An 8577-nucleotide genomic window follows, 5' to 3' on the forward strand; every position below is an offset into this window, starting at 1 on the left:
GCCAATGGTAGCTCTCCAGATGTTTTTTGCCTCCAACTCCCATCAGCCCCAGCCATTGGCCATGCTGGCTGGGGCTGATGGGAGTTGTAGGCAAAAAACACCTGGAAAGCTACTGTTGGCCACCTCTGCCATAGCCCATTCTGAAACCAGACTGAAGCATCTAGGGAAGATGAGTTACCTAAGAAGTCTTAGAGTTGATCTGCTATTGCTTTCTCAATCACTTTGCCTAGGAAGGGCACATTGGAGATGGAGTGACAATTGGCTACATCCTTTTATCCTCTGTATTATTATTATTGATAGAGACTCAAAGGGTGGGACTAAAAAGATACTTACAGCATTATTTAAGTATTGTTCTGAAAATGGAATACCTATAAATATCAACAAGACCAAAATAATTTATTTCCCCATAGCTACTAAATAGATGAGTGATGGAAGAATATAAAATTGAATGTTTGGTCATATAAATACCTCTGTGCAATATCTTTGATGACAAATTATGAACATATAAGAACATATATGAAGATCCCTTATACTGAAATAAACCATTGGTCCATTAAGTTCAGTATTGTTACTCAGTGTCAAGAGTGAAGTGTTTCTTCAGGGTCTCAGACAAAGGTCTCCTACATTACTTACTACCTGATCCTGTTGAAATAGAGTTGCCAGGGATTGAATTTAGGACCTTCTGCATGCCAAGCAGAGGTCTTCCACTGAGCCACAGTTAATTCTAATTTAAGCCTAAAGGGAGATTGTAGCAATCATAAAAGCTCAGTATATTCCAAGATTACCAATCAGCTTTTATACACAGCTCCAGTTTGGATGCAAGCAGTTACTACTTCTTTTGAATGAATTCAATTCAAATTCTTACAATCAATCTATAATTTGTCTAGGTGTGCACCTTCTATGGCCCCTAGATTAGAAATGAGTCTTACGTCACTCATAAACTTGACCTGGCTGGCAGATTTTAAATTTAGAATCCAGCTTTTGTTCATCAGTAATCAGAACAATTTTCTTTACAGCCTAATGACTGAATATGCCAACTTGGCTTAACCAAATAGATGATAAATTGATTACTTTTGGTTTTTCTCTTCCTTTAAAAAAATCTAGTGGGCTAATTTAGTTATCAAAGGACATCAGCATTCAAAAAAACATTGGCTGAAGCCTGCAGCATGTTTCCTTCCCTACTATTAAACTTGGGAGGGACGGTGGCTCAGTGGTAGAGCATCTGCTTAGGAAGCAGAAGGTCCCAGGTTCAATCCCTGGCATCTCCAAAAAAGGGTCCAAGCAAATAGACCCTGGAGCTTGAGACCCTGGAGAGCCACTGCCAGTCTGAGAAGACAATACTGACTTTGATGGACCAAAGGTCTGAGTCAGTATAAGGCAGCTTCATATGTTCATATGTTAGCTCCAATGATCCCACAGCGATATGTGCATTAGCTACAAACATTTATTGTTCCAGTATATCGCCATGCAAAATTGTATCTATTGAAAATAGATTGCATGGCTTCTGATCTACATAAGACCATTTAACTTCTTACTGCTCTTCAAGGTTGTTCTATTCTAGGTCTCTAGACTCTCTTCTGTTATGCCTCCCGGAGATGCCAGGCTCATTCTGTATGAGTGCTGCAACATCCTCTGTGACCTTTTTGGTCTATTTCAGCAACTGTTCCCCTACATTTCTGGATCTACCCATGACAAAATCTTAGTTATTTTAAGATGAAGGAAGTATGCTGAGATTTTACCTAGGTGATTACACAAACTGTGTATAGAGGATGGTCAAAATATTCTGAAATCACCAAAATCCAGATAGCAACATCATAAAGTACCTGGGCTATTATTTTAGAGTTGGACACATGAATTTCACTGGGGATATATCTTCCTCCTCTTGTAAACAAAAAAAAAGTGAGATACTGCTCCAGAAGCAGGCTTAATTTTATTTAGAGCAAACTTGTAGTCATAAGACCAGGAGAGGTTTGGAGGGAGGGGGAATCCCCAAGTAGCAGAAATTCCTGACTTGTTCAATGACTGAGTTTGCTATAGTCTATTAGGAAATATCCAAGGTGCCATTTTTAGAGAAAACCAAGGGGTTTCTTTATTTGTTATGGTTTATTTGCAACTCCTCACTTAGGCAGTGGTTTGAAAATTATCTCAGGAGTCAAAGATTTCAGGTTTTCACGGCTGGTAACATCATTAGGGTTTGTAGAATCTTTTGGGCTCAAGCGCCATGTTCTATTGGAGAAAGTTTTCCTTCCAGACATTTTGTTCTCAGCTGCAGAGAACATCCTCAGTGGCGTTGCAGCCGGAGCAGGCGCTCTGACCTTCTTGGCTGCTGTGCATTGAGTGGGGCCAGGGCTGCTGGAGAGCTGCTATTTCTAGGCTGGAGGGGGTGTGATGAAAGGGCAATTGGTTTGTGGATGTGCCCATTGTTTGGTGGGGCTTCCTGGAAGGGTAGTGATAAGGAAACTGGCTGTTGAATGTGACCATTGTTCTGTGTTAATTGCTGGGAGGGTTGGAAGGGGTGTGAAGATAAGGAAGATGGTTGTTGACTGTGCTGATTGTTCTGTGGAATTTGCTGGTTGTTCTGAGACTTTCTGCAATTTATAGTCTGTAGGGTGTTTTGCAGAGCTGGGTACCAAGATTGGTGGATGAAAATGCCTTCTTCCTTTCTGTTAAAATTGTGCTGGTGTTTGTAAATCTCAATAGCTTCTCTGTTCAGGCGGGTATGATAATGTGAGACCGTAGAAAGGACTTCAGTTCTTTCAAAGTGGATGACATGGTCTCCTTCTTGAAGTGCATGTTCAGCTACAGCTGGTTTTTCTGGCTGAAACAAGCGACAGTGTCTCTTGTGTTCAGTGAGACGGGTGTTGATATTGCGTTGGGTAGTGCCAATGTAGACTGCACCACAGGAGCAGGGTATTTTGTAGACTCCAGGGGTTGAAAGTGGATCTCTCATATCTTTGGCCGAGTGCAGCATGTGGCGGATCTGTTGTGTGGGCTTGAAGACTGTTTCAACATTGTGGCATTTGAGAATTTTGCCAATGCGGTTGGTGACAGATTTTATGTAGGGCAGGAAGGCTGTACCCACATTTGTGTGCATTGAGTGGGGCCAGCAGCAGGGGTATTTCTTTTGAACTTAATATGGGGGCATGAAACTCTGGAGAAGAACGAATTAACATCAGTTCATTTAAATTAAAAAGAACAGGAGCGGGGGAGTGGCTTTGACCAATATCCGGTCAGGAGCCCTTGCCTAACGCTCTCCCAGCTGGCTCCAAAGTTATATCATTTTTTACCCCTTTAAATTATATTTTTGAACTTTTGAAAGATGCCTCCGAAAGAGGTGAAAAAGACCAAGCAGAAGGAAAAAAGCTTTCAGCCTCTAACTAATTTCTTGGAACTGCCTTCCACCTCCCACGCAAGCTTGGAATGATGTGAGGAACCACCTGCAGAAAGTCCTCTCATGGTGAATTTATTGTTTCAGGCAATGTCTAAACTAAGACAAGAAATACGAGAGGACATAACTTCTATGCTTCAACCAATGTGTCAGTGTCTGGATGAATTAGAGAATTCTTGTAAGCAAGCAACCCAAACGGCACAACAAGCGTTAAAAAAAGCTCAAGAGATAACATCAGATGTATGGACAAGGGAACGGGTTTTAACATTGGACTTTCGTAGCCGGGAGCTGTGCCTAAAATTTAGAGGCTTTAAATCGGATGTGAAAGCAGAAATGGACATATATATTCATGGCAAATTGGCTTGCTGAAGTAATCCACCTGGAGGTCGAGGTTCTTCCACTCATCCAAAAAGCATATCGTGTAGGCAAGGTATGTGAAGACAATTTGTCTTATACCAGAGATATTGTGGTGCAGTTTAAGGATTATCGAATGAGGCAAAGAGTCTTTGCAGAGGCTAGGGAGAGAGGAGGCTTGGACTACCAGGGGTTAAAGATTCAGGTCTTTCCGGATCTCCGTCCTGAATTTTTAAGAATCAGAAGAGACCTTAAGGACACAACTGCCAAATTGCGGGACTTAAAAATTAAATATAAATGGCTACAATCAGGCAAACTATGTGTCCAAAAAGGCTCCACTTCGTTTACAGCATATGACGCAGCCTCGGGTGAGATACTATTATCCAAGTTAACTCCCTCCTCTCCCACATCAAGAGTTAATAAGAGAAAGGAATGCTCTCCTCTCATCCCTCCAAGGACAACCCGTGTATGTACTGAGGAAGTTTATGTTAATCTGGAAGAAAATATGGACTCTATTTAAAAGAAATTGAAGCAACAAGAAAAGGGAAAAGCTGAAGAAACTTATAATTTATAATTATTGATTTTTCTTTCAGAATTAAGAGCTGGGTGGGGACAGCTGGTGAGAGCACCTGGGTAATTTCCCTCCTTGTTTAATTCAGTCCAGGTGAAGAAGAGTTTCTTTTTGACCTTAAACTTTAAGGTCTCCAGGGACTGAGATATATTGTTAGAATTTATTCTTTATGGATTTTTTTTGAGAGTAGAAGGAATAATCAAGATATAGAAGAAGAAGGAAGATAAGAAGTTATATTGAATGCGTGTGGCACTAAGTTTTTAAAAAGCTGTTAGGGAAATTAGCATTGTTAAGCTTCATTATTCCTCTGCTATAAAAATATAGAAAATATAAATAGACATAAATATATATATATTAAGTGGTGTGGAATGGTAACACTTGAGATATCTTTAAATTGTGTTGTTTTTGATTTGTTATTATGGTACACCTACCTGTTGGAACAGGTAGTAATTGTAATGAGTCTATAATAAAACTTGAGTTATATATAAAAAAAAAAGAACAGGAGCAAGCAGTCAACTTTGCTTCACTCCCCTTTTGATGGTGAAGCCGTCTGAAGTTGTCCCTTGCCACCATGGCATACCAAATATTTTAATAAATAAGTGAATAAACTTTCCCCAAGTGAAGTTGTAGGATTGGAGTAGGCTCCACTCTGCTGACTCCAGAGTCCCTGTGCACCTTCTCCACTGACCAACAGCACCTCATTCTTATCTGGATTGAGCTTCAATTTATTGGCCCTCATCCATTCCACTACCTTATCCAATTCAGAACTTCCAAAGAGCCACCTGACTTAGCCTTTATGGAGAATCAGAGCTGAGTATCATCTGTATATTGGTAACACCTTATTCCAAATTTATTTATTTATTGATTGATTTGTATCCCGCCCTTCCCACAAGTGGCTCAGGGCGGCTTCCAGAAATTAATCAAACATACAATTAAACAATATAAATATATAAGCAATTAAACATTTAAAACTGTTAAAACCTTAAATCCAGTAAACATTCCAATTACATATAGAACAGACGTCAAGCAAGCTACATTGAGTTCTCATCTTAGCTAGGTGTAGGCTAGCCGGAAGAGGGTCGTCTTACAGGCCCTGCGGAACTGAACAAGGTCCCGCAGGGCCCTCACCTCTTTCGGCAGCTGATTCCACCATGTAGGGGCCATAACGGAGAAAGCCCTTTCTCTGGTGGATTTCAAGCGGGCTTCTTTTGTGAGGAGATTTTGTGTTCCCGACCTCAGTACTCTCTGGGGAACATGTGGGGAGAGACGGTCCTTCAGGTAGGCAGGTCCCAGGCCATATAGGGCTTTAAAGGTAATAACCAGCACCTTGTACCAGACTCGGTATATCACTGGAAGCCAGTGCAGAGTCCGAAGACCCGGCCGAATGCGTCCCCACTTTGGGAGACCCAATAACAGCCGGGCCGCGGCATTCTGCACCAGCTGCAATTTCCGAGTTCGGGACAGGGGCAGCCCCATGTAGAGGGCATTGCAGTAGTCCAACCTCGAGGTGACCGTGGCATGGATCACTGTTGCTAGGTCGTCACGCTCCAGGAAGGGGGCCAGCTGCCTTTCCCGCCTAAGATGAAAAAATGCGGACTTGGCAGCGGCTGCTATCTGAGCCTCCATCTTTAGAGAAGGCTCCAATAGCACCCCCAAGCTCCTGACCCTGTCCGCCACCGTCAGCGGCGCACCGTCAAAAACTGGAAGGGGGATTCCCCCTCCCGGGCCGCGGCGACCCAAGCAAAGGACCTCTGTCTTCGCAGGATTTAGCTTCAGCCCACTCAGTCTGAGCCACTCAGCCACGGCCTGTAGTGCCCGATCAAGATTTTCCGGGGCGCAGACCGGCTGGCCGTCCATCAGTAGATAGTGCTGGGTGTCATCAGCATACTGGTGACACCCTAGCCCGTACCTTCGGGCAATCTGGGCAAGAGGCCGCATGTAGATGTTAAATAACATCGGGGAGAGAACCGCCCCTTGGGGCACACCACAGTCGAGTGTGCACCTCCGGGATAGCTCCCCCCCAATTGCGACCCTTTGTCCCCGACCTTCCAGGAAAGAGGAAAGCCACTGTAAGGCCAACCCCTGAATCCCCGCGTCGGTGAGGCGGCACGTCAGTAGCCGATGGTCGACCGTGTCAAACGCAGCCGACAGGTCTAACAACATCAGCACCGCCGAGCCACCCCGATCCAGATGCTGTTGAAGGTCATCCACTAGGGCAACCAACACTGTCTCCATCCCATGTCCCGGGTGAAAGCCGGACTGAAATGGGTCAAGGACGGAAGCGTCCTCCAGGAAAGTCTGTAACTGCGTCGCCACTGCCCTCTCAATAAGTTTACCCAAAAAGGGCAAATTTGAGACCAGCCGATAGTGTGCCAATTGGGCCGGATCTAAAGATGGTTTTTTTAGGAGGGGACGGACCACAGCCTCTTTGAGCGGCGTTGGAAAATGCCCTTCCGTCAGGGATCTATTTATGATATCCCGTACAGGATATCATAAAAATCCCCTGATGATCTTTCCAAGCAGTTTCATGTAAATGCTAAATCACATCTTGTTGCCTTTCTGAACCAACTGAAGGAAAGTCAAATTTTGTGGTTTATTTTTAATTTGAAGGAGCAAGAGTTACAAGATCAATTGATCAATTCCGCAGGGCCTACAAAACTTTCCTCTTTCGACTGGCTTTCGCTGACGAAGAAAGTAGTTGCTAATGATTACCGCCATCAGAAAAAAGAACAAGCAGCATTAGCACTTTTATTATTAATTAATTAATTAATTTTAAATTTATCAGAATTTTAATGTTAAATGTAACTTTGTTTTTTGTATAACTGAATGATGTTGTTAGCCGCCCTGAGCCTGCTCCGGCGGGGAGGGCGGGATATAAATAAAATTACCTACCTACCTACCAAGAAGCATGGTCAGTTTATATATGCAGAAGAGAGAGGGAAGTGAAACTGCAACAATATGCTTGAAAGGTCTAAAAATACTGCTGTATCTCTTCCTCACATTAACATAAGATGCTAGTAAAGATGAAGGGATCAAGGTGCAAGATACCAAAGAATTACAAATAGTGATCACTTTCAAAAGCCTTGGTTATATGCATACCATTAACCTAGGAAGGATTAAGAAAAATTGTTTGCACATAGCTTTGGATACTTTTGGAGCTAGTTAGACAGAAAACTGAATTTTTAAATGGCAATGCAGTCCTAGAGTTGTATCCTTCTAAATCCATTAAAGTCAAAGAGCTTCGAAGGGTATACCTCTGCTTTGGATGGCACTGTAGATTTTACACAAACCTCAGCTAATAACTTTATTCTTAAATGCTGTCAAATTGAAAGAGAAGTTAAATGCTAAATATTTTAATCTATCAAGGCTGCACGTTAGCAGGAATGATGACAACAAGCTTTCACTCATGTTATCAAAAATAGAAGGTGGAAATGCTTGGTTATGGCCTTTTATATTTGCATCAATTCCTGAAATATTCATCTGAGCAGACATTGTAAGTGTTGCTAATACAAAATATGGTAATTTGTAAACAGATGCCAGCAGTAAGTGCTTAGATTAGATAATAGTTCCTATCTCATGAAAGCCTTGTTTTCTGTGTTACTAAGATGCTCAACATTAGATTCTCTGTGTGAAAGAAATTATGTTTAACTTCTTTCCAGGAAGGTTGTGGTCTTTGCACAATTATCACTGCTTCCAAATAAAGAGATTTGTTCTTGTCTAAATAGTTCCCATTGAGTTCCTGCATTCTCTCTGTGGGCAATAAAATATTTATTTTGTGTTTTTTTAACCATAGTTTTTAATACTATCTAATTTATGGCCAAATATTTGTAAATCCACTGCATGAGCTTAAAAAGCACCTGTCCAAACAAACAATTTTTTAAAAAAGCTCCTTGGAGAACTCATGAGAGGCACCGCTCCAGGAATGTAAATGCTGACATGCATGAGCAAATGATGGAAATAAGAGGGAAAATTGAGTTTTATTCAAGGTATAAGTTTCATATGCATAGCTTCTTCAAATATGTATAGTGTAACAATGTTCTTCAGATACCTACAGTGCAACAATGCTGTTACAGCTGTATGTGCTAATGGCTCTTGAAAATTCTTAAGATTTGCCACAAAATAGCAGCATTTATTGTAATACTTGGCTTGTTTTGGTTGTATAAAAACATGCCTTGATAAATGAGAACAAAACACAGTCATCAACCAGAGTGACTTGGTGATACTTAAAATTTTAAAATTACATATAAAAGTCAGGCTTTATCAT

The 8577-nt window shown here is 41.7% G+C and overlaps 1 non-coding gene across 1 annotated transcript; it reads left to right on the forward strand.

Annotated features, from left to right (window-relative positions):
* The first annotated feature begins 1201 nt into the window (after positions 1-1201).
* On the forward strand, positions 1202-1268 carry TRNAP-AGG (transfer RNA proline (anticodon AGG)). The gene has a single exon. It is a non-coding gene; the product is annotated as a tRNA-Pro (tRNA).
* Positions 1269-8577: the final 7309 nt, after the last annotated feature.

Source organism: Heteronotia binoei, chromosome 2 (assembly GCF_032191835.1).
Source record: "Heteronotia binoei isolate CCM8104 ecotype False Entrance Well chromosome 2, APGP_CSIRO_Hbin_v1, whole genome shotgun sequence".
In the NCBI taxonomy this organism is placed as follows: domain Eukaryota; kingdom Metazoa; phylum Chordata; class Lepidosauria; order Squamata; family Gekkonidae; genus Heteronotia; species Heteronotia binoei.